The following is a 26336-nucleotide window of genomic DNA, read 5'->3' as shown; positions in this document are numbered from 1 at the left end:
TGTAGGATTTTTTTTTCCTTCAAATGCACAAAGCCTGTCTCTCTTTTTATTTATCAATATATGTTTTATCTTAAGCAGAGAACATAGTACAAAGCAGCCGTGCCACAGCACAGACAGGCACAGAGAGAAACAAAAGCACTAAAAACTGAAAGCATTAAAACATTTCAAATATTGCCTCTAAATCTGCATGCCTTGTAACATTTAAACTATATGATACTTTGATTTGCAGCTCACTTTTCCTTTCTCTGTCTTTTATTGGTTAGGCCTCTCCTTGGACTGATCCTTTATGTTGGAAAGTTTCGAGGCCCCGTTTTCAGTCGTCTCCTCGCTTAAACTTTCCCCTGTCTTTGGCTGCTCCTCTCAGCTGGAAGCTTCGCTGCTTTTGTGCCTACCTCATGTGGCTATACGTTTCTATGAGAGAATGTTTTACATTTGGACGCCTTACCTCACCCCTTACGGTTTTCTCACTTTATTAGGGTGCAACGCTCTGAAAGAAACCATCAAAGTTTTTTTTCGAGTGGGAAAGCACGGGATAGTTTGATTCCTGCAGAAATCAGATTTTAATAATAGAATTAATGCACTGCAACTAACCATACATATTTGGATCCCCTCCACTCCTCCAGTGTGTATATATATATGTGTGTGAATGTGTGTGTGTGTGTGTGTGTGCGTGTGTGTGTGTGTGTGTGTGTGTGTGTTACAACCTCAGACAGGGAACATTTGGATTCAGCCCCCTTTACTCTGATACCACAAAATAAAATCTAGTTAAGCCAGTTGCCTCAAAAGGTCACCTAATCAGTTCATAGACACCACCTGTGTGTAATTAAAGCTCAGTATACATACAACTGATGCTACACATCAAGCTAAACACACAATCCCTAGTGTGAAACATGGTGGTGGCGTCATCATGTTCTGGGGGTGCTTTTTTAAGCAGGGTTTGGGATGTTGTCTTTGTTATTGCTTTGCAGTTTTTAACCAAATGCTCTGAATGTCTTATTGCTTATATCAAATTTCCCAGATAGGTATATTAAATCATCAAATCACTGCAGGTTCTGGTTCAGTTGGTATACCTGTCATGACTTGGCATGCAGTCATAGTTTAAGTTGCCAGACAGCTAAATGACATTAACTATTATAATATTTCAGCGGGAGAAACTGATGCAGTGGCCAGAAAAGCTTTTGCCTTCTGGACCTTTCCAAGAGAACTAACTTATCGGACATTCTGTTGTCATGCAGGTCTGATCTATTGTGCTTTCTTTTAGCTATGCTGAGTACATGCATGTAAATACAGACTAAGGAATATCCTTTTACCCTCTTCTGAGGGCACTGAGAGGTCAGGATGCCTCAAATCAACCTAAAACAAAAGCATTAAAAAAAAGGCTGCTAAACCCGCTAAGAGTTTTCTTAACTTGTCCCATTTAAAGCTACATTTTGTGCATTCGTGCCATCTGAACCCATAAGGAGACACTCCACTGCTTCAAATATGAACATTCTTTTTGTTTTTGCAGCTTTAAATTAGTAGCATGTTGTGAATTCTCTGCATTAAGCATGTGACTGAAAGGCTTATGAAGGTTTTTGTAATTAGTGTCTTTGTCAGTGATAAATCTGCTGTGTTTATTGTCAGCTGGTGTGTGCAGGCCACCATGTGTCAGCAGTAGGAAATTTACAGCTTTTTAAAATCTTTTTTTATTTAGCAAAGACATTGGGAGCTCTTGTCGGCAGAGACAAAGATGGGATGAGCTGGGTGCCTGTTGGCAGCAGGCAATATAGATTTGAATTAAGTAGCATGTAGTTGTTTATCTGGAGCCGCATGCAGAGAGACAGAGAGGCAGAGCCCACTGTGTCCCATTCAATATCAGCACAGCTGTCCCAGCATCCGTGGAGAATGGATTCCTGCTGCCACTGCCATGGGAGGCTCCAGCCAAGAAGAATGGGAGGATATCCACTGTGTGCGCTTGTGGTTTAAAAGGAAGGCGAGGAGCAAGAGGAGAGAAGGGGAGACGGATATATTGGTGTGCCTTGTTTTTCTCTTTTTCCTTTACATGTGTGCACCGTGTCGTCTTCGCCTGCTTCACTCTTCCATCGCTCATGTCACCTCTGGCATGGATTAATTTTTGGCACAACCGTGGCTGTGCCCGTGGCCTCACTGCGGTTCTGTGGTTCCTCGATATGTTGTGCTGTTGCCATGGTTATCTTAAACACACACATATGGGTGCTAAATTACATAATTGAGCTAGAATATACAGGGTAACACAAAATACTATGCCTCACGAAAGTATTCACACTCGTTAAACTCTTCAGCGTTTTGTTATGTTACAACATCAAACTTCAATGTATTTTTGAGGATTTTGTGTGATATGCCAACACATACAAACCTATTTGTATTTATACCCCTTGGGTGAATACTTTGTAGAACCACCTTTTGTTGCAGTTGCAGCTGAAAGTCTTGTCGGGTATGTCTTTATATCAAGCTCAGTCAGTTTGGGTGGAGAGCATCTGTTACCAGTAAGTCTCAGGTTCTTCTCCAGATTCTAAATTAGTTTTAGGTCTGGACTTTGACTGGGCCACTCTAACACATGAATTTAGTTTGATCTAAACATATGGTTTCCAAAGTTGTGGTTGAATCAAAAAAATGCTACAAATGTTAAAAGATTAAACAAATAAGGGTTGTCAAAACCAGAGGTTGTACTAGACTTTTTCATTGTCTGTCACTTTGATTGACAGGGTCAAAAAAATCCTGTCATAATCTATTTTTACCTGTCACTTTATTTTTTTTTTAAACATTCAGTATCATTTATTTTCATTCATTTTAATTTCTGCGTGTTCGTGCATCATCGGACAAATCCGTTTCTCATATTGGCTTTTTTACACGTCGCAGAACTTTTTTCCATCCCTTCTCCGCAGCCAGAAGAACTCCTGCTCCCACTGAACTCTGTACTTTTGCCTAACCTTGCTGCCGCTTGCTCGTTCCATAGTTGCAGTGGGCCGATTGCTTGTTTGTTCTTTATATTCCACTGCATCAGCCCCTCTTTTTTCACCTTTTTTATCAATGCCATAAATGTAATTGGGCTTTTTGAAGAAACTTCAGACACTCAGCTGTTGTGACATTTTTCTGACGAGGTCATGCATCAATTGAGAAAACAGCTAACACATCTGACCACCAAGTGGTCAGATGTGTGAATTGCAATCTGTCAAAATGACAGATGGCCCTCAGATTTTTCAGTCACCGTTTAAAAAAAAACTGTCATAAACAGAAAATATTCGTATAACGCAACCGCTGGTCAAAACAATATTTTATAGATATAAAAAATATTTATTTTTTAAGATGCTCATTCAGATCCATATATGTTTTTAAAAGAAATTATTCGCCATTCCACTAAAACTGTTGCACACTTTTGCAAAGCAGTGCTGCAGACACGCCTGAGAATTGAGCAATGATCGCAGACAAACACATCGGTGAAGCCAGTGCTGGAAGTTTAAACACAGATGGCGAGCCTTTGCTGTGCTCTTCAGTCAAAAAGACAAAAGCAAAAGCTAGTATTTTACCCATGAGGCACAACAACAGGAAAAGCCAAAGGCTGCGGATGAAACATTATGCAAGTCGTCCTACAGGGGGATTGTCACAAAGTTAATTAAAACTACAAACTTGCGTAGTATCCTACAGTCTGACACTGATGTTTATGAGCAATTAAAGAAAATCAGTAATGCTTCTGTTTCTACAACAGCAAAGTAGAAATGCCAGACAGCATAAGCTAACGTCAGTCATTTAAATATTAGGAACTTACTGATAACCCTCTGTTCAGTGGTAAAGTAGTAAAACATTTTACAATAATCTTAAGGTTAATTTTAGTTTATATGTAGTGCACATTTCAATGCTGATGAACAGTGTTCATTTCATGAGTTAAGAATTGTTATCTTAAAACTGGTTTTTGGTTTTAGTTTTTTCTTAAACACAGGCTGAAATTTACAGAAGTCCACATTACCATGGCAACGTAATCCACCAACTCTGTTAGACAATCCAATAAAAATATGATTCAAAAATGATACTGACAATAAATAAATTTGGATGGACCAGATAATTGTTTACAATGTTGTTGAACCTTGTTTCCAAGAAGCTGTTTAGTAACTGTGTCGAATGGACTTTGCCATAGATATTAACACTTTCAGCAAGCAATATATTTCCTAAGGTTTTGCTACATAGCTTAATCTATCTTTTGTTTCTGTCAAAAGAGCTGCTGATTTGCCTACTACTCATGGGTCCCTGATTATGTTCTAAAACTAAGGAGCAGATTTAGAAAATACCAGACACAGCCTCGCCACCATCACCACCATGTCATTTGCCCACTAGGGCTATAAAAACATTCCAGCAGATAAAATAATTATGATTCTCTTTGATAAATAATTGATCCCCCTCCGGCTATTAACCACAAGTTTAACAGCGGATGAATAAACATTTTTGGGGTTAACCTTTAACATATCCACGGGGTAGCACAGAGGTTTAGACCTCTTTCTCCATGGGTCAGAACAGCAAAGCTCATTAAGTTTTTTTTCTGTCAGTTACATGTAGGTTAAGTCCATTTAAAGACTTCACAGTTAGTTTCTATGAGTCCAAAGAAGCAGCAGACACCTTTCTACTACATTTGATCTGATTCATGGTGAGTGAGAGGGATGCAGCACAGTTCTAACACTTGAACAATGGAGAACCAGAAGCACAGGCTTGCTTTTAAAAATGGGGGAGCAGTTGGTCCACTTGCTCCATTGCTCAGGTGCCTACTGTTGGTTTTGCATTATTGAAGACAATAAAAACAAATGTTCTTACTGTTCTTAAGCTTGTCAGAGCTGAGACCATATAAATCTGGAAGTTGACTTTACTCATAGTTTTAAGGCAGCTTTTGATGGCAGTAAACAGAAACGTTAGCTGTGACAACGAGCCTCTTTCAGTTACTTTGTAGGATGTAAGTGGAGGTTTGTCAGATCCAATGATTTAAACCATTCAACTGTAGCTTTTGCTGTATGTTTAGGCTTCTTGTTCTGCTGGAAAGTGAACCCCTTTTTTCTAACAGTGTCTCTTCAATTGGCCTGTATTCAGTTAAATCCATCGTCCTGTAAACTCTGAACACCTTCCCTCCACCAGCCGAACAAAAGCATCTGCATGATGCCACCACTACCTTGTTTTAGCATGGGGTAGGTTTGTTTAGGTTGATGTACTGAGTTTACACACAGGTGGATGACAATTGGCGGCAGTTTAGGGTTACCCAAGTGGCTTAATACCAGTACAAGTAATACTGTTTAGAATTTTACCTGTAGAAATTTTTGGGAACCACCTATCCTCTTCCCTTCCCTTTACTATCAAGTGTTGTTTTGATCTGACAAAAAAAACAAATCCTGATAAAACACATAGTACTTTGTAGTTGTGAAATGGGAGAGGAAGTGTGTGATGGGGGAGAAGGAGAAAACCACCATAGAAAAGTTGGATTTTACCAGAATGAACCACAGGCAAATAAACTGGTGAATATTTGAGAGCTTTGTCATTTTTGGGTTTTAAGCACAGCATGTTCTGTCCCCAGTTTTTGAGTCATAAAAGCGAAAAAGATCATGTGGTTACTTTTAATTTTGCAAACAAGAATCTGAGAGGTTATTTGTGGAAAAGGTTACTGGAGCACACACAAAGTACATGGGAAGAAGTGTGTATAGGGTCAGGCTTCCTGGATTTATACAGACACAGTACATCATGAGACAATCGCTGATTTTCATTCTCCTTGTTCATTCTCATAGTCATCCTCAGTTTCACAATATCAAACCCTAAAGCTAGGGTATCAGTTATGATTGATAAACTGTTAAAAGTAACGTTAACCTCCTCTGGGCTTATTTAAGGACATAAAAATTCCTCAAGAATTGCAATGACTGACCCTCCCCAGACGTTGCACCTGGCTCAGAGATTAGCTGTAATGTCACATGATTATGCCTATATGTTGTAAACTCTGAATTGTATTGGGAAAACAGAAACAGATGAGCAGGAAACCTAAGCAAGCTCAGGTTTTCAGTGCAGCAGCCTTTTTAAAAAGGGGAATAAAAGGAAACGACATAATCTTTACAGTCTTAGTCGAATGTTATCTATTACTGTACAGTGCTTGGCAAATGTTTTTGGAACACAATTTTTCACAATTACACATCATTCTACAACTACAGCATTCGATGTATTTTATTGGGATTTCATTGGATAGACCAATGCAAAGGAACACACAGTTGTGAGGTGAAAGGAAAATGGAACATGGCTTTCAGAATTCTGAAAAGTGAGGTGTGCATTTACGTTCAGCTCTTTTTACTTTGATACCCTTGAATTCAGTTTGTGAAGATACTGCTTCATGAAGCCCAAGGAACAGATCATACAGGTTTGAGATAAAGTTTAAAAGCAGGGTTAGGTTGTAAAATATCTATAAAACATGGTGGTGGCAGCATCATGCTGTGGGGAGGCTTTTCTTCTGCTGTTTGCAAATTTCAGTTTTTCTATTGGGATGTTTTGTGATAGACCAACACAAAGTACTGCATAAATGTGAACAGAAAAGTATGTTTTGCTTTTTTTTGTTTTTTTGGTTCTTTGTTTTATTTTGTTGCTCTAGTGGCCTTTATTTTGCAAGTTGACCATAAGGGAATGGGGTGGAGAGAGAGAGAGGAAGATGCAGTCTCGCTTTGAGTCCTGATGCCAGTGTAGGTACCAGATCTGCTCGGGTGGTGAAATCTGCTAGGGGCCCTGCGCCCGCCCATGACATCACAATACCGCAATGTTGTTCGGACAGACTACATTGCATTGCATTACCGTTTTATAAGGACAAGTTACATGTGCCCATTCATAAGGATCAAATCTGCTCCAGATCTCTATCAATAAATATTTTTGCTTTTATTTCACATATCTTTTGGCAACCTAAACCTCTTTACGCCATACCAATAAAGCCCTTTTGAATTTGAAGATGAATCCATTTTATTCAGTTAGTTTGTTTACAGTGTATCTGGCACTATTATTTGTTAGACCAAATATCAATTATACTGTAATACGCCAAAAAACCAAATATATTAGAACAAATATCAGTTCCAAATATTTACATTTCTCTATTGATACAAATACTAATAAAAGGCAGTGATCTTCCACCCTAAAGTCCAAACATTTAACATCAAACCCCACACTTCATTGCATGCTAATTCTGCTCTCGGGACTTTTAGAAGTGGTTGTTAGGCTGTGGTTTGTTCCTTCCGATAAGTAATGGGAGATAGATTTCTTTTAAAAGTCGTCCATGTTTCATACAAACGGCAATCCTTCCAAAGGTATGTCAGTAGGTTGTCTGGACCAACCACAATGTTTTACATCATCGTGCCAACTTTCAGCCAATCAGATAGTGTGACGTCATCCGCAGGCGTAGGGCCCAGAGCAGATCTCACCACTCGAGCAAATCTGGTACCTACATGGTGATGGCTGCGTCGAGGATTAGAGCCTTCATAGATGGGTCACATGTCTGCATATAGAGTAAGATTATTATAAATACAACAAACTCTGCATATCAACCTAGAAACACCATTCCAGTTGTGAAATATGGTGGTGGCGGCACCATGCTGTGGGATCCTTATTGTCAGCAGTGACATGGAAGCTGATCAGGGTTGATGGGAGAATGGATGGAGCTAAATACAGGGCAATACTGGAAATAAACCTGCCTGAGGCAGTTAAAGACATGAGACTGGGGTGTAGGTTCACCATTCTGGAGGACTCTAAACATCCAGCCAGAGCGGGTCTAGACCGAAGCATCTTCATGTGTTAGAATGGCCTAGCCAAAGTCCAGACCTACAGGGGTTGGACAATGAAACTGAAACACCTGGTTTTAGACCACAATAATTTATTAGTATGTTGTAGGGCCTCCTTTTGTGGCCAATACAGCATCAATTTGTCTTGGGAATGACATATACAAGTCCTGCACAGTGGTCACAGGGATTTTAAGCCATTCTTCTTGCAGGATAGTGGCCAGGTCACTACGTGATACTGGTGGAGGAAAACGTTTCCTGACCCGTTCCTCCAAAACACCCAAAGTGGCTCAATAATATTTAGATCTGGTGACTGTGCAGGCCATGGGAGATGTTCAACTTCACTTTCATGTTCATCAAACCAATCTTTCACCAGTCTTGCTGTGTTGTTTGGTGCATTGTCATCCTGATACACGGCACCGCCTTCAAGATGCAATGTTTGAACCATTGGATGCACATGGTCCTCAAGAATGGTTCGGTAGTCCTTGGCAGTGACACACTCATCTAGCGCAAGTATTGGGCCAAGGGAATGCCATGATATGGCAGCCCAAACCATCACTGATCCAACCCCATGCTTCACTCTGGGCATGCAACAGTCTGGGTGGTACGCAGACTGTTGCTCTTACTGGTGCAATTTGCAATCAATGAAGACCGGCTACCAGGCTGGTCCAATTTAGCCATGAAACCTCCCACACTAAAATGACAGGTGTTTCAGTTTCATTGTCCAAGCCCTGTAAATCCAATTGGGAATATGTGGCATCTTAATAATAGATGTTGATGGACGCTTGTTATTCGAAATGATAGAGCTTGATCTTTTTTGCAAAGAGCAGCACAAAAGTTTGTAGTCTCTGTGCAAAGCTGGTAGAGACATATCCTTCCAAAGCCTGCAATGCTGTGAAAGGTGGTTCTACAAAGTATTGCATCATAGAGGGCTGAATATAAATATATGTCACCATTTTAAGATTTGAAAATGTGTGCCTAATTTACTTTCCTCTTGACTAATCTGTGTTCCTTTTTAAAGCATTTTATAGTGTATACCAAGTTGTGGTATATTCTAAAGTCCAGTTTAAGTGCTTCTAGTAGCTTAAAACGTCAATGTTTTAAAAGATCTTGGGAAACAGAGTCACGCTGCGCAGTTCCAAGGGTTTGCTTGATCTTTTTTCATGTCTAGACTCACAGAGGACAGAGCGAGAAATGTTTCTGAGGATGCTTTGTTCCTGCAACGAGTGAATTTGAATGATTGCCAACATTAACAATTGCAGTAATCGTTGACAGTAATTCATTCTCTGCTACGTTGTTTTAACTAATAAGTATCATTATTGTACCGGACAAACAGTGATGATGTTGAACTTTATTGTTAAAGCCACAGCTTCTGATTATGTCCCACACAAAACCACCATATTAGTTTGCCACAGAAACAGATAGAGAGTTGTTGTTGCAGATCATCAACGGCCAACTCAAGGTCAGTTCAGTGTGGGCAATCTGGGCATGCCGTTTGGTCTGTTCTGCCTGTGTGTCTGACCCATATCTCACTGCTAAATATATACAGTAGACCTCTCATTACAAAGCGTCCAGATTAATCTAGCGGAAATCTGAGCTTTGTTCAGCCAGCAGCTTGCCTTCATATATACACGCACAGTCACTCATGAAAATAAAAGCCAAGACTGACAAATATAGACATTTATACATAAAAGGCACACATGCATTCGTTCTCATCGTGTAAAGAAGACAGGGGCTATATCGGCAGATATTCTTTTCTCCTGAAACAATTTGTCTCCACACTTGCAGGAAGGTGTGCTTGAACTCAGTTTCACTGTGTATACAAGCTACTGTTTGTGTCCCTTCATGCATAACACACCTGCACATGTTTAATCGCACAAGGCCCAGGTGTGCATTCTTTCAGAAAAACAAATCATACTCATTATGAGTGCCTTAGAGTCGAAAACAGTGTGTGTTCTGAATGCTATTTGTTCTGACAACTCTGTCAAAAGAATGTGCAAGAATGTTGTTTTTCAGTCTTGATTAAAAAAAGATTTGAAATTCAGTTGATCTGTAAAGATATTATCTGTTTCAGCCACCTTCATACCTGCCTTAGTTGTATTTTACTGCTTACTTTCTCACCATTCTTATTAGGGGTTTAACAAAACCTTGTAGCATGAGATCTTGTGATATTAAAATGCCTCAATATTTCTCATCAATGTGATGTGTCTATGTTCAAGACTTTTATATTCTCGTATTAAAAGAAGTTGTTATTTAGTGGCCTTATTACATTGAAAGAGTTGACTAAGGCTATGTTCACACTGCACACAAAAGTGACCCAAATTTGATGTTTATGATTTTTTTAGGACAAATCTGATTTTCCAAATCAGACTCAGTCCACTTTTATATGTGATCCTACATTTTATACGTATCTTATGTTTGTCAAAGCAACATCTGAATAGGCATGTCCTGTTTCATCCTACTTTTATGTCATTTTTTAAAGATATAGCCTCGAAAGAGGCAGAAAGCTGCAAATTTAAATGGAAACAAAGCAAATCTTGTCTCAAGTCTATACTTAATTTTTATTATAAACTCTATGTGCATTTATTAAATGATCAATTGTGATCAGTAATTTTTTGCTCAGTCAATCACTGAGCTAAAACATTCAGTCAGTTGTTAGAAAGACAATATTATCTGCAGAAACAACCCTTACAATGGTGGATTTGAATTAAGGCTTTAGAAAGCTAAAATGAAAGGTTTCCATAAAGAAAAATAATTAAAATGGAGTTTAAAAACTCCTAAATAAAGAGATACCACATTTGTTGTGTCTTTTAACAGCTTTCAAAGAGAAAATACATAAAAGCAGCAAGTAATCCAGCTAGCTAGCAAACTGGTAAATAGATTTCTATACTTTTAGATGAAAAAAAACTAAACATTCATAACCCAAAATATCTCTTATTACTGTTCAATCATTATATTTAACACTTTAAAAAGATTTTTGCACCCAGCTAGTTTTCAACATCCCTATCTTTAGCTAGTCAATCTTTAGCGTCATGTTTAAGTCAGTCCATTAACTTTCCACTTTATAGCTAACTGTTTCAACTTTGTGAAATTAAAATAATTTTAATCTGGTTAATTTTCTAATTGTATAAACACAACAGACTGTCTGCTTTATCTACAAGAGGTTTCATTCAGTTTTCGCACTCAGATGTCTATCTCCATTGGTTGCTATTGCTACGAAAGCAAACATTAGGATTTCAATGACCAAGTCTCTAAACTGAGACACATCTGGAATAACATTCAGAGGCATGTCCAAATGCAGTTTGGATCTAATTTGCAAATATTGGATTTCCAGTTGCAGTTTACCATCCAGACCTTGTCAAGTCCACCTGCATCCATTTTGGAAATGACTAAAAAACAAAATTTGGCTGAAGCTGTGAACAAGGCCTTAGTATTCAGGTGTTACTGCACTCTCAATATGCCGATTTTATTCAAATGTCTATTTTCTCAAATTAGTACAGCTACTCTGCATTCTTTCCATGTGCCTCTTGGCAACAGCAAACGTACCCCTGGATGATAATGACTATTATAGGAAGCCAGCAACACAAACACTCAGCTGGTAATCTATGGTTTTTATGTGTTCTATCCATCCATACTTTTTACCCCAAAAATGCGTCTCCATTTACCTTGTGAAGGCCAGGAAAGAAATTGTTATTATTTGTTCTCAAAAGACAAAGATCCCTGGTTATGTGGAAGTGGTGATGGTGGACGGGAACTGAAAGACATCTTGTTGTGATGGCAGTCAGCGATGTCATATCATTATACCTTTTTTAAGCCCTTTCTTTGGCCTCGTCTAAGTTATTGAGGGATAAAGAGGCATTGTTGGGCTTGTTGATTGAACCGCAAATAGCCCGAGGCTTTCTATCATCATCTTGCCGCATTACCTCATACTGTAGAAGCTACCAAATAATCAAGCCTGTGTATGTCAATTCAGTGACCATGCAGGAGTGTAATTTAACTTCAGCTATTTAGCAACTGCAGCTCTGCACCCAGCGTTGATTGGGTCCAGGATTTAGCATCAACATTTGAACTGCACTTTACTCTCTCTCTCTCTCTCTCTCTCTCTCTTCATGGGCATAGCTTAAAGGTTGTGTTGGGGCTTAATAGGCAGTTATTGGGTTAATGTTGGAGGGAAAATCTTTTCCTGTCTTGGGGGTGGGTGGAGGAATGTTGACACTTGGAGCCTCATGAACCCGCAAGCCAAACAGGAATGAAAACAGTTGTGACCTGATTTCAGGAACCGGGAGGAAAGACAATGTAGAAGCGGGAAGAAGGATTTGAAGATACAGACAATAAATTGCAGATAACTTTATTATCAGTTGATGAAGCTCTTTTTTTCTTTCTTACTTGAATTCTTTCTTGTTTTCTTGTCTTTCTGTTGTCTTAATTTGTAGCCTACTTGGCTTTTTCACTTTTGTCTGTGTTTTTACTGTAGCCACCATGCCCAATAAAGAATAGCTGTCACCCTGGGGAACAAAGTGCTATAGCTTTTTTCTACAGAGCAGGAAGTTGGCACAGGACCATGGGTGGAAAATCTATACTGGGTTGCATAATATACCATATCTTTACCTCGCCTGAACTCTGAGGAGGCTTGGCAGCTGTGAACAAGCAGTGCTGAAGGGCGGGCATTTGTGTGTTATTAACCCACTGTGTTTGCGTGGAAGTGTCTGTGTATGTGTTTGGTATGAGTGCAAGCTCTGTGCTTCTTGTAGCCTGTTTGCTGGAAGGTCGTACTTCAGCAGGCCCGGAGCTGTTTGAGACCACCCTTGATAATGGAGCAGAGTATAGTAGAGTCAAATAGACCCCTGACAAAAAGGGAAAAAAAGAACGAGGAGCAGAGATTGAGGCCAAGCAGAGTTTAGGGTTAGACGCAAGTACTTCTCTGGGGGGGTTTCTTTTTGGCCTCATAAATTGCTTGCTACTACTCAGGATTACAGAGTCTGGAAATGTATGTAATTTAATATTAGTATTTTGATATATATTTGGATTTTCAGACTTTATTCCTTAATCTATTTAAATCATGTGACGTTTTTGTGTCCCACCTCAATTTCTTCCTTCCTTATATCCTTCCTTGCTTGTTGTGTTCTACCTTTCTTCTTTTTTTTCTTCCTTCCTTCCCTTTCCTGTGGCCTTTCTTCCCTCTCTCCTTTCCTTTCCTTTCCCTTGTTGTGCCCTAATGCTCTTCCTTGTGTCCTGTCTTCTTTCCTTCCTTGTGCCTTTCCTTCCTTCTTTACTTATTTGAGTCCTACTTCTCTACCTTTTCTCTACGTTTTTTCCAGTTTCCTTCCCTAAAGGCCACTCCTTATAGAAAGATCAGCCTCAAATTCACAGTAAATTTAACTGTTTTATATTTTTAAATGGACATAAAAGGCTCAGAATTTTGGAAAAATGCATTTGAAAAAAAAAAGAAATTTTTACTTGAAAATGAGAAGGAAGGGGGAATTACTCTGATACTTTAAAAGTTGTAAAATTTGACTGAAATTCGGTGCAGGATGAGGTTTATATACCACTGTCTCAATATAAAACCCAGACTGGCCAGAATTAACAATGCTTTGACCCATCTTCAAGCATTACTTCACATCATAAATGACCCTCAATGCTATATTGATTTTTTTCTATGAGGGCTTCATATGGAGCCCTCTGTTAGAGAAGCGCCCTGTTTGGTTAGTTTTTGTGTGTTCTGACTGGACAAAGCTCTGATGTGTCAGTGACCTGCATGCTGTTCTGTTTTAGTTTCATTCCATGTACTACGTCCTAACCGTTGCGTGGTGGAATGTCATGTAACCCACTTTAGTTCCACATATAAACTCTCTGTATCTAAAACAGTTTAAAACAACCCTTCATTTATTTAGGACAAATCCGGTTACACTATTAGTCAGTTTAAAGAAAATATTTTGCAACATCACTGTTAAATTAAATACCAGCAGTTCTTGGTGGCATTAGAAAGTGTTCATTTTTTAGTTCTGGAAATGTTTGTGTGGTTCTTCATGATGAAGATACTTGGCTAGGGTTATGAAAAAAAAATCATTGCTTAAAAGAAACACTTCTCATTGAAATGCAGTTTTTATAATTACTTTTCAGTCCAAATTTTAATGATTATAAAAACGTCGCAAACTATTTAAAGGGTTGGTATTCCCTACATTAACTACCCATGGGGCAGAAAAGAAGAAGAATGTCTGGCAAGCCTCATAGAGCTTTCCGTAGAGTCAGTCCACACACAAATATACCATTTTGTTGTCTCTCCATCTGCACATCTGCATATGATGTATTAAGTAGTGAGAGTTTGGTTGAATTTGTACCAGCAAGTCAATGCAGTTTTTGTTTTTTTCTAGTACCACAGAGGTCAATTTATCCATGGATCCAGTTAAGAAAGTAGAAGATATCCCCATACTTTGTTTCTTTACAAAAAAGCACCACTCAAATAAATTTTTTTCTTCTGCTCCTGATCTGACTCGGGGTCTTTTTTAGCGCCTGCTTATATATTGCCAGCCTTTGATTGGGGCTTATGTTGTCATTCAATATTATGTTTGTTTTGAGTTGTAGTTTGCTGCACAATACTGTACATTTTTGCCCTTTTGCTTTTTGTAGAGTAACACTGAAGTAAAAGCTGATATTAGCTGGTAATTAGTCAGGCTATCTTCTTCAGTAGGTAGCCTGCAGTCATTGAAATTCACCATATTGGTGTGACAAGGGAAAAATATTTTCAGCCAGTTGATCAGCAGTGTGCAGTGGGTGGGGGTGGGTAAGCACGGTGGTACATTATGCAGCCAGAGAAGATGCCGGTCACTTCAGCACTTTCTTTGGCATCTTAATAATTGGAACGGCATAAGGGAACATCTTAGCAGTTTTGAAACCTTAAAGCTTTACCATCGGTGTACCATGACAAACATGCCTCGTGTTAAGATGCTTAAAGAAAAAAAACAATAACAAAACAAACCATTACATTTTTCTCTTTTACTTCTGAAAGAGTGTAGAAAGAAAACACAGCAGAGAAAAAGAACAGAGAGAAAAAAAGAGGAAAAATGGGACAAAAAAAACTGTTCTGCTAGCTGTAAATACATTACACTTGGAATCGTTCTCTCCTTTTATTTTTTATCCCAGCATGGTTTGTTTGATTTAGTCTGTATCAATCAGCAGTATGTGCATTTAAACCAACTTGAAGCATATTTGAGAAAGCCTCTATAGAGCTTTGGTTGTTTGTATTTCCATTTTCTTTCCTTGGAAGCAGACCGTGATTAAAACAGATGATATAGGCATATTATATTTCCTAGGGGATTGGAAGGAATGCAAATGCATCATAACCATGTTATACTAGTTAGAAACAGTGTGTGTTGCCAAGCCTCTGGATACTGGAGAGGGCATACACACTTACTCTAAAGAGATCTGAGTCTCCAAAAAGAGCCAGAAGCCCACAACTGCAACAACAGGAGAGGATATTTGACACCACTGGACTATATTTGACATTTTATTGGATATACAGCACTATGAGCTCCGCATTAAAATACAGATTTTTCTGTCAGCAAAAAACTTAACAGAGGAAGTCCCAAAAGAAGCACGGCTCTCTACATGTGCGTGGAGTGTCTTAGATAGTCCGTTTGGCATTTTTGTTGTGAGGGAAGCATGTTGCTGGTGGGACTTTGGCCCGCACAATCCCTTCTCTGTTAAAACAATGCACCAGTTGTCCTCCCTAACCTAATTACTCCCTCCAGGGGGAGAAAGGCAACAGCACCAAATCCCATAGTTAGAAGCTCTGATCTGGGCCCTGCTGTAAGAAAAGGCCTCATTCATTTCTTTCCCTCCATCCACAACACATGCACAGACACACAGATACAAGTCATCCCTCTGTTCAGTTTGGGTTTAGCCTGATAGAAGCTAATTGCAAGCTTATGGATGATATGTCTCTTGATGTGTTTTTCTTAGTGTTGAAACATTATCCAGTTGGGTATGGCTCAGTTACCAGTATCAAGGTATACCAAGCAGAAAAAGGTTCCACCATGCTGTTCCTATGGTTAAAAGTCATTTTAACGAGATGTCATAGTCACCTGGATTTTCTTCTTGCTGTATGGAGCACAGAGTAACACAGCACCAGTGTCTTCGCAACCTGCTGCGACACACTGGCCATAAGAAGGCTAATTTCTTGCTTTCAAACAAGGACAAACTTGGCAGTCTGAAATATTTCAAGTTGCGAAACAAATCAAGACAATCACTTTGTGGATTCTAAAGGTGAGCCCCAAATCACTCTTGTTAAGGAAACACGTTGTTAAAACTGCAATGGACAATCTACGATTGGCATACCTGTTAAGCTGCAGAATCCAGGCCTGCAAAACAAGCAGATAGCTGACAAATTAAGCGGCTAATATCAACATCTGTAAGTCTCTTGAACAAAACCTCAAAAAATGTGTGTTTGTGTTGCGTTGTTCTTCGAATAGACTAGCGAGTGTTAACATCAAATTTCCCCACAGCCAACCTGTTTGACTTTGTTCATTTACCCATACTCTCTTAAGATCAGAGCAGCCACTGTGTTGAAGATTGGAAAGATTGGAGGTTTATGTTTGGAGATTGTTGTGGTGACGCGCTGCTGGTTTAGGCTGTTGGGGCTTAGATGTTTGCTCATGTAGAGGTTCTATTTAGCACTCCAAAGGTCAAGATTATTTTTAGAACAAAGACCTGTTTAAGCAGACAAGTATCGCACCAATACTGACTACTACTTTGTGTAATGGTTTAGTGACATTAAGGTAATTTTGGAGGTCTTAGGAGCCCACCTGTCCTGGTAGTCTTGGAATCTCTTTCAGACTCTAGCCAGAATTCACCCAGCTTGTGCAGACACTGCACATTTAAACTTTGACCGCAACAACGCTTTACCCTCTTTTATTTAAATTAGTCTTAGTTGAATTCTTTTGGATTTAACCCTCCTGTAGGCATGGATAGGTATAAGATGGTCACAGTATGAACAAGCATATCACGATACCATGGTAACTATACAAAAATGAACAAAAGAAAATAATAATTTGGATAAGGTGATATAATAATCTCACAAGTTGATTCCTGTGGTTATCTGTAACATTAATTTATTTTTTTTGTCATGCCTATTGAGCAGAATATTACACATTTTAACAGTTCTACCCTTAGAAAGCAACTTAAGCACATCAAGCTGTTATGAAATGGTTAATACATTTTCTTTGATTTAGCCTGCAGTCATTTGCTTTACAGCCATGCTATTCGTAGTTTCCCAGCTGCTGTTTAGGGCAGCAGTACATTACCTTTTTTGCAGCCTGAGGTATTTCAGATTTAGTGTAGTAGCCATTTTTTAGACGGCTGACTGGGATTGCATAGCAACACGTAGGGAAGGGGATACCTCAATGTTAATCTATTATCCATACATGCACAGAAAACTGCATTCTCTGGCATCCCGTTAGAAGGTTTTAACCTGTTGAAAAGGTATGACGGAAAACTTTAGTGTCTTTCAATCTGTAATGTTGTGCTAACAGAGCTGACTGATTAATACTTCTTGTTTGGCTGGCTAACAACATTCAACTACAAAAGCACTGAAGAAGGATCTTAGTTAATCTGAAGTTCTATTTTACAGTTTGGATAACTTTTGATCCTGTTTATTTCAAAATTAAAAATCATCAAACCTGAACTGGATAGTTCTACTCTAAGCATCAGTTCTTAACGATTTTTATGGAACCAAACATTTTTATAAAAGTAACGCAAATAACAGACATATATTTTTGGAACCTATTGTATAATCCGTGACTGTTTTACAATTTCCAACCCATCCCCTCTTGTATTTTGTCTTTATTCTATATTTTTGCCAGGTGTTGTCCTTCTCTATCCGAGCTCGTACAGACACTCAGAACAACACCATCAAAACTTCTTCTGGTTTGAGCTTTTAGGTTTGGTGTGCATGGCACTCAATGTCTTATGGCTCACCTTAAATGTAAAAGAATGAAGAATATATAGGCGGTAACAAGGGATGTGTGCACGGACCTGCAGGCTGAGACAGTGGGGGTTGTCAGCTAGGAATGGTGGCAAAGCATTTGCATAAAGGGCAGGGCAGCATGCCCAATGGTGGAAAAGGTTGGCATCACGCCTTTCAGACTGGCAGATAGGGAGGACTGGAGAGAGAGAGGGAGACACAGGGAAAGTGGGGGTGTAGTCAATAGTGCATCCCTTGTTCAGAAAGAGGAGGTCCCTAGCTGTTGGCAGGAGAGCTGCCCAAATCTCTAGTTTGATTGTGTGCTAGATTGGCCCTTTATTTGTCTGATTGCAAAGCATTCAACACTGCTTTAGAAGTAGGCTTTACTTTTCTGTAGAATTTATTCAGGCGCGAGGGTTTTTTTCTCCTTTTTGTGTCCCGTCTTGGCCTATTCCGTGATTGTCTCCACATATATGTCCCAGAGCTGTGACTGAATGCAATCATCGTGTCAGGCAGTTTGGGAAAGTTTCTGACCTGTCTGATTTGTTTAAGCATGTAGCCCGTGCCCCATAGCCACAAGCATACCGGGTACCGACATTGTTGATTTAAACTTGAACGTGTCATTTTGGTGATAAATACAGGGCTCCAGAGGCACCTAGCCGCTGCTCATGTGAACTCTGCGTGTACATTATGTCTCTCAGAGTCACCGTGTTGCTGTTTTCCTCACGCCGCCTGGCGTTTCTGCAGTGTGATAGTAGCAGGGACTGAAAGAGACAATTATTCATGTGGACATGTTGTTTCTGTGCTTCAGTCCATAAGTAATGCGCATAGAGTCTTGCTTTCCACATCGCTTGCTGCCTGCTGTCATTATGACCGGTGGGCGGGTGATGCCATCTAACTCACAGTACCCGTAAAACCCAATAACCCTTTTAGTCAGGGCTGTGAGGGCACTTACTGAGCAGAGAAATTTTCAATTATAGTCCAATTTTGTGAAGTTGTTTTTGTCGGACTCTTTAATCAAAGATATCTTTTCTTCTTTAACAGATCTGCAGTTAATGAAATAAAACTTTGAAAAACCGATTTTCCTGATAAGACCATGAGTGAAAAATTATTTTTGATGGTCAGAGGACATCTTATATATAGTTTTTTGCTCTGTAATTATGGGCTAATAAATAATGGCCAAAAACCATTCAAGTAAGGCAGAGAGGTTGAGATATTTTCCCGAGGATAGATCCGAAGCCTGAAAAAAATGTTTTCTGTGGGCTTGTTATGAGACTGTCACTGGATGACATATAAAAATACCAAAGTTTCACAGTCATTCATTCTGGGTTTTACATAAAATATTGAATAAAATGTATAACATGAGCAAATTGCTTTTATGTCAAACAGGAAAAACTGTTATTCCTACTGCTGCTTAAATAATATAACATGTTGATTATTAAAGCAGTATTAATGTTATCTAAACCCTTTATTTAAATATTATTTAGTAACACTGTCTGCTCAGGTATAACCTTATGGTTGGCTCCAGCCATTAGCATTACTTTAATAGAAGTGATGGCACCTTTTGTTTCAACACCATGTTTTACATAAAAATATGAAGATTTTTTTCACCCAGCCAAATTTGGCTTTCTGTTAAATAATGGAGAATTATTGTAGCCTTCTTTCAGCCAGCTGACTGGCAGTGCGTAGCAACACACGGAGGTGTAGCGGGGCTGTGTTAGTCTCTGCCCCATACGGGAAAATCCAGTCACTCCAACCCTTTCTCTGGTATCTCATTAAGAGGATTTTAAACTGTAGAAATAATGTCAGTTTGTTTGTCAGTTTTAAACATAATGGTAAACCTGGAACCATCTAATGCCTGTTATCAGACATTATCTGCCAATGGACAAGTCTAATTCAACCATAAACACGATAAATTTAATCAATACCACCTGTTTTGCGATCTAAACCAAAAAAAGGTCCAAATATTCATCCGACTGGTTGACCATTTTTACTGACGTTCTAAGCTGCATTTCCAGTAAAGGTAACAATTGATCTAAATCCATTTTTGATCCCAAGAACTATATTCCAACCAGTTGAGTGTATTTTAAAATAAAATTCATCAAACAACTGGGGAATAAAAAAAATTTCTGTTTTCAGCTTAAAATTATAAAAAAGTTAAAAAAAACTAAATGTCAGCAGAAATGTATTTCAATAATATTTACTTTAATATTTTTTTTCCCTTTTTTAGGTCAGACTATATCTTCTTTCTTGGTTGTCCTTGACTGTGAGCAGTAACCCTGGTGTTGCAGCAGTTTCTAGTTTATGATAGTTCTGGGTTAATACTGGGTTCTTCTAAAACATTATAACCTGTCTATGTGTGTATTCCTTAGACAAATGTAGATTCTTACCATAACTCTGAGATATCCAAAAGGCTGCCAGCATTTTAAAATCCAGCATGGCTCCTTTTCAAACCCAAAAAAATCAGGTATGAAACGTCCACAATTTGAAAAAGTACAAAATGCTGAAAAAGTTAAATAAGCGTCACTCACAGAATTCTAGCTGTATGTTGTGGCAGCCTGAAGAAACAGCCAACATGCTTCTGTTTCCTTTTAAGAAGTTCCTGCCACTTTTGTTCTTTCTCGACCTTCATACTAAATATGTCACAGAATCTGTAAATATCTGACTTTGACTTTTCTTCCCTCAATAACAACTTCCACAGCGAGGAGTGTGGTATTTGGTTGAGCCTGAGAACACTTAGTGTGGTGTGTTCTTTTCCAAATAGCTCCTAAGACTTTCCCAGCTTGTGTAAATGCACATATTTTTTCCTTCTTGATTTTCTCTTGAAGAAGATCAAGAAGGATCTTAATCAGTCTAACAAGTGCTGTCAAACAAATCCTTTCTGTGCAGCTGCAGTCAATCATGATCACAAATAAGAAATTAAAAGACCTTCTAGAACCTTCAGCATCACCCAATGAAAACGGTGTTAAATATAAAGTATGTGTATAATTGAAACCTGTATGTTTATCAACCCTGGGCAGATTAGAGGAAATCCCAAATAATTTCATCCTTGTGCACCTGGTTCTGTTGTTTATTAATCGTTGAAGTTGTATATTTTATAATCAGTCCAATCAGTTATTGGAATTACATTTACAATATGACAGCAGCTGTTTTCGCATACATTTGCATTTGGGCTTTGGCTAAATTATTTCCACAGATATGGTGTAATATTTCCAGGTTTTTTACTCAAACACAAGTGTTCTAATCAAGACAATTTCTAACTGCTGACCCAAATTACAGAAAAATCTACCTAAAAATATGTTTCAGATTTAAACAGTTATCTCTTAAAATTTGTTTAAAAGTGGATTTTTTCTGGGGCGATGTAAAAAAAAAAATAAGTTGTTTCAGCAGTGATTAAAAATTAAAAGGAAGACAGTGGAATGGTGTTTAGGTTGGAAAGCTGTTTTTCTTTAGGATCAAGTAGATCAGAATATAAGCCAACACCAGCCAGAGGCTTTCAGGTGCACTTGCCCTCGATCGTAAATCCCTGTGAACTTAAACGATGTGCGTATACAGAAGGGAGGGTAGAAGCGCAGTTGCATTACTCACAGCAATGCTTTGAGTGTCACCAAGCTGTTATTTGCAGTCGAGTTTTAGCCTCAAACAGGCGACAGACACCGGCGTCTCGGGCTTGAAAACACACCGGTGTTGTTTCAGCTTACGTCTTTCTGCCGGCAGTGTGTGAAGTAGCTGACTCTGGCATTTTGCTCTTATCTCTTTGAAAAGAGGAGTAAAGCCCTTCAGCTTTGCTGAACAGCAAGTTAACACATGAACCTGAAGATCCTTTTCGTTCTGGGTCATGTTGAAATTCTGATTCCAAATGCAAAAAAGGGGTTTTTTAACGAGAGGGTTCATCTGCTTTGAGCATGCTGATAAATCAGGGAATCTCTGTGATGTATGTCTAGCTGTTCACCGGATGGGATATCTTGCCTGAAAACACACAGGTTCATCAAAAACAGGTCGTTGTTTTTTTAATTTTCTTTTTTGTGAAGTTAAAATATGAATGCAGGATCAAAGAGATTGGACTAACGCTAAATGCTTTTCTTTGTTGTGAGCCAGGAGTGTTTACCGATTACAGGGCAGGTTTTTCAACCAGAGGTGAAAATGACCATCCACCAGCAGTCAAGTGCTGCTAGGGGCCGCCGGGGTTTGGTATGTCTCCACCATCAGCTTTATTGACAAATATTTAATTAAGCTGTTGAAAATGAACTGATTTATTTTCCTTGGACATGAACCTTAAGTCTTAAAGCGTGTCCCTGATAAAGTGTGTTACAAAAATATTCATAACACATTACAACCACATACAGGTCCTTCTCAAAATATTAGCATATTGTGATAAAGTTCATTATTTTCCATAATGTCATGATGAAAATTTAACACTCATATATTTTAGATTCATTGCACACTAACTGAAATATTTCAGGTCTTTTATTGTCTTAATACGGATGATTTTGGCATACAGCTCATGAAAACCCAAAATTCCTATCTCACAAAATTAGCATATCATTAAAAGGGTCTCTAAACGAGCTATGAACCTAATCATCTGAATCAACGAGTTAACTCTAAACACCTGCAAACGATTCCTGAGGCCTTTAAAACTCCCAGCCTGGTTCATCACTCAAAACCCCAATCATGGGTAAGACTGCCGACCTGACTGCTGTCCAGAAGGCCACTATTGACACCCTCAAGCAAGAGGGTAAGACACAGAAAGACATTTCTGAACAAATAGGCTGTTCCCAGAGTGCTGTATCAAGGCACCTCAATGGGAAGTCTGTGGGAAGGAAAAAGTGTGGCAGAAAACGCTGCACAACGAGAAAAGGTGACCGGACCCTGAGGAAGATTGTGGAGAAGGGCCGATTCCAGACCTTGGGGGACCTGCGGAAGCAGTGGACTGAGTCTGGAGTAGAAACATCCAGAGCCACCGTGCACAGGCGTGTGCAGGAAATGGGCTACAGGTGCCGCATTCCCCAGGTCAAGCAACTTTTGAACCAGAAACAGCGGCAGAAGCGCCTGACCTGGGCTACAGAGAAGCAGCACTGGACTGTTGCTCAGTGGTCCAAAGTACTTTTTTCGGATGAAAGCAAATTCTGCATGTCATTCGGAAATCAAGGTGCCAGAGTCTGGAGGAAGACTGGGGAGAAGGAAATGCCAAAATGCCAGAAGTCCAGTGTCAAGTACCCACAGTCAGTGATGGTCTGGGGTGGCGTGTCAGCTGCTGGTGTTGGTCCACTGTGTTTTATCAAGGGCAGGGTCAATGCAGCTAGCTATCAGGAGATTTTGGAGCACTTCATGCTTCCATCTGCTGAAAAGCTTTATGGAGATGAAGATTTCATTTTTCAGCACGACCTGGCACCTGCTCACAGTGCCAAAACCACTGGTAAATGGTTTACTGACCATGGTATCACTGTGCTCAATTGGCCTGCCAACTCTCCTGACCTGAACCCCATAGAGAATCTGTGGGATATTGTGAAGAGAACGTTGAGAGACTCAAGACCCAACACTCTGGATGAACTAAAGGCCGCTATCGAAGCATCCTGGGCCTCCATAAGACCTCAGCAGTGCCACAGGCTGATTGCCTCCATGCCACGCCGCATTGAAGCAGTCATTTCTGCAAAAGGATTCCCGACCAAGTATTGAGTGCATAACTGTACATGATTATTTGAAGGTTGACGTTTTTTGTATTAAAAACACTTTTCTTTTATTGGTCGGATGAAATATGCTAATTTTGTGAGATAGGAATTTTGGGTTTTCATGAGCTGTATGCCAAAATCATCCATATTAAGACTATAAAAGACCTGAAATATTTCAGTTAGTGTGCAATGAATCTAAAATATATGAATGTTAAATTTTCATCATGACATTATGGAAAATAATGAACTTTATCACAATATGCTAATATTTTGAGAAGGACCTGTAGTTCTGTGGATGTGGAATTTATGTAATCTAGCACTTAACACCTAGCAGTGTATAGTGAAGTGGAAGGAAAATGCTCTATAGAAAACTGTATTCAGTCCCCTTTCCTCTGTTCCTCCTAAACAGGGTTGTCAAAATAATCGCTATTTTCGATATAATCAATTCTGCCCATTACACATTTGCTCTAAAATCCATATAAACTGACCCATTCACATTTGTCCAAGTTGTTGCTCTTTGTCCAGCAGCAGCGTTGCAATAACAGAGACATTAAGCCCCTCCCCTCTCTGCAGCTTCACCTTACCAAACCAATGAGCTGCTGCTGGAAGTTTTAAACTCTGCTAGCATGGCAAGTACATTCAGAAAAAAAACATAGGCCACTGTCTTTAGCAGACAAGACAAAAGACGACAGCGTTGTTTGGAGGTACTTTTTCTATGAGGCAGATGGACAGGAAAAACCTAAATGCCGAGGAATGCCACAAGTTAGCTACAAGCTAACACTACGAGAGCAAGTTAAAAATGCCAGTAAAGCTCCTGTATCTGAAACAGTGAAGAAAGAAACCTTTTGGATGACATAAGCTAACGCGATCTGTTCAGACATTAGGACACCCAGTGACAGTGTTCTGTTGGTCTGAGCTTCCCATGATGAAATGCGCTTCCACTCCGTTCCAGTGTGGTACGAATTAACGCAGGAAAGGTTTAATCAGGTGATGGTTCGCTTGGCTACTAAATAATGAATCAACGAAACAACCCTCCCTCCATCACTGCTTCTTTAGTTGTAAAAACTTTGGGAGCTAATATGGCTAATAATAAAACAGGTTACATTGGAGCCAGACTGAAGCTGACAATTAGAGCAGAAAGAAGTAGGAACCTGCAGCCACCTACCCTGCAGCTGTGGTTGATCAATAAAGAAAATAATATAGAAATCTAGCAGAAAGACAGAAATTGTACTTAGCTGCTGCTGAATACATTTGCTGAACCAGATCCTTGTTTACATTGTAAAAAATATGTTCTGTCTGCGCCAGATCAATGTTTTGGAAACACAATTTATTTGACTTTAGAGTAATCCTTAATCATCCCTCATTTGTTTGTATGGGAATGGAAATGACATGGGAAATAGAAGCACACAGTGGCACACTAACAATAAGCAATTATAATAAAACTAAATAATTACCCACTGAATTAAAGGTACGTACTTCCATAAAGGATACTAACACTTATACTAAGTGTAATATTGTCTAACGTTTTAGCAAACAGGGAGGTGACACTAGAATTATATATTTTTTTCTAAATGAGGGTTGAACTTTGCCCCCAACTTATTGGTTTTGCCCTAAATAAGGAAGTTAAAATATAGTCATATTGTAAATAATCATATGTTTTCTCTTAACTAGAAAGAACTGTGCCGTTAAAAGATGTTGCTGCACTATCTAAAATAGCATCGAGTTTAAAATTTTAGTGTTGACAACCCAAGTCCTAAATGAAATCCATTGAAACCAGTTGCCTTCAGAGGTCAGTCACTGAGTCAGCAAATGTAGTAATCTCAGAACAACGATGCACATGAGCCTCAACACACCATCTCCAATGTGAAATATGGTGGCGGGAGCATCATGCTGTAGGGAAGGTTTTCTTCAGCAGATATCGGGAAGCGGTCAGATTTGATGAGAAGATAGATGAAGCTAAGTCCAGGACAATCCAGCAAGGAAACTCGTTAAAGGTTGCAGATGGAGGTTGACCTTCCAGCAGGACAACAACCCTAAACATACTACCAACGCTACAATGATTCAGATCAAATCATATTCACGTGGCTTAGTCACAGTTCAGACCTGAATTTGTTATCTTCAGTTGTATAATCTGATGTGTAAATAATCAGTATTCTGTTGTCCAATGAATGGACAGACCTTGAATATGTACAATGGAAATGAGGAAATGTGTCTAGAAGCTTTTTTAATCTCTCACACAAAAGGCTGTTTAAGACCTGATCATAGATTGAGAGTTCAAGTCTCCAAATCCATTATTAGGAACAGTTGCAATTCTCAATCTATTTTCACAGGGCTGATCCGAGAAGAGAAGAACAGAAGTCACTTTAGTCTTTAGCCTCTTCAGTCAAAACATTATTCCAGAGCATTTTGGGAAATGTCTGGAATTGTTCCTGAGGTTGATATAGCTTTAGATAGTTTGTACTTACTTCTGAAATAAAAGTTAGAGCATAAAATGAGCTTGCCTGCTTCTGAAACATTAGCTAATCTATCTAAACATATTTTATTCCCATAACATTTCAAATATCAAGTATCTTTGTTGTATTTTGTGTAGAAATGTTTTGTTTTTAAAAATTCTCTTGAGGGCCTCCTGTTGGTTTGGATTCCCTATGCAGCTTTTAGTTTGTTTACACCTTGGGCTTGCTCTGTACGATAAGGTCCTTCTATCAGGCCTTCTGTCCAAGTACTGTTTTTAAGAGGAAGATGTGTTCGAGCTTGTCCATTTTGCAAATTTGATTGTTTTAAAATGAGACAAGATCTACAGAGGTTGGAGAAAGCCTGGACCAGACTGGAATGCACGGTGCGTGCCTCTTCCTCGGCCCACCCCGCGCAGCCACCCACTCTGGGCACTTTAGCATGAAGTCACCACAAATTGCTTGCAGATTT

General features: G+C 39.1%; 1 protein-coding gene across 7 annotated transcripts in view; it reads left to right on the top strand.

Moving 5' to 3' along the window:
- Positions 1–26336, top strand: part of LOC124862616 (nuclear factor 1 X-type-like) — a 204789-nt gene that overhangs the window by 28970 nt on the left and 149483 nt on the right. The gene's annotated exons all lie outside the window — the stretch shown is intronic.

Source organism: Girardinichthys multiradiatus, chromosome X, assembly GCF_021462225.1.
Source record: "Girardinichthys multiradiatus isolate DD_20200921_A chromosome X, DD_fGirMul_XY1, whole genome shotgun sequence".
In the NCBI taxonomy this organism is placed as follows: Eukaryota; Metazoa; Chordata; class Actinopteri; order Cyprinodontiformes; family Goodeidae; genus Girardinichthys; species Girardinichthys multiradiatus.
The sequence above is the reverse complement of the archived record's forward strand: the minus strand, read 5'-3'. Positions and strand labels throughout refer to the sequence as shown.